The sequence below is a fragment of the Pteropus vampyrus genome, unplaced genomic scaffold (assembly GCF_000151845.1).
Source record: "Pteropus vampyrus isolate Shadow unplaced genomic scaffold, Pvam_2.0 Scaffold33, whole genome shotgun sequence".
Classification (NCBI taxonomy): domain Eukaryota; kingdom Metazoa; phylum Chordata; class Mammalia; order Chiroptera; family Pteropodidae; genus Pteropus; species Pteropus vampyrus.
In genome coordinates, this window is record NW_011888814.1 from 8,347,585 (window position 1) to 8,348,707 (window position 1,123).

Genomic DNA, 1,123 nt, shown 5'->3' on the forward strand with positions numbered 1-1,123 from the left:
AGTAGTTAAGGTTGATGAGAATTCCCTCTTACATTAATAGCAATTAATCAAATTATAATTAAACCCGCGAGAGTCTTATCTTGAGAGAGGGTCTCCTGTTGGGCGAACGCATCATTTCTCAGTCTCTGGTGGTGGTTGAGCAGCCTTGCTGCGGGTGTGATGAATTCAATGACGTCTCCCAGCAACCTTGACCATGGTGGGAGGGGTGAGGATGACAGGAAAAGAGTCCTTCCCAGCGGGGCTCAAGGGCAGCTGGCTGTGTCTTCTTTACCTAAATCCAGTCACCAGGGGAGTGGCTATGAAGTTTAAGTGACTGTCCAGGGCTCTCCAGGGTGGCGGAGATTAAGTGCTGAATCTGCTTCCTTGCCAAGTGCAGTGCCTGTAAGGACTTAAGTAGTGAGAAATTGTGAATTTCAGTTGCCTCTTCTACCCCTATCTTGGGTAGAAGAGGCGGCGATCTCCCAAACATGATTTCATATGGGGCGAGGCCTTGGAGGTAAGGGGTACATCTCACCCTAAAAAGGGCAAAGGGGAGGAGGCTCACCCAGTTCTCGCCAGTTTCAAGTTTAAACTTGGTTAAAGTTTCTTTTAATGTCCTGTTCATTCTTTCTACCTGGCCTGAACTCTGTGGTCTATATATACAGTGTAATTTCCAATTAATACTTAACATTTTGGCTAAGGTTTGACTTGTTTTGGCGATGAACGCCGGGCCATTGTCGGGCCCCAGTGCTAATGGCAAGCCAAATCGGAGTACTATTTCTGATACTAATTTCTTAGCTACTACCTGAGCAGTTTCTCTTAGTTACGAAGGCTTCAGTCCATCCTGAGTAGGTGTCGATGAACACGAGTAGATACTTAAATCCAAAAGTTCCAGGGCTTACTTCTGTAAAGTCTAATTCCCAATGTTCTCCTGGGGCTTGGCCCCTGAGTCTTGATCCAATTTGTACTTCAACAGGAAGCCCAGGGTTAACTTGGGCGCAAATATGACATCTTGTTGTTACCTCTTTGGCAGTTTTGTGTAGCCCTGGGATATAATAGTCTCTTTTCAAAAGTTCAATTAACTTTGTCCCTCCTAGGTGGGTGCTCTGATGGGCTAGTGAGACTAGTTCTCGACCTAGGGCAC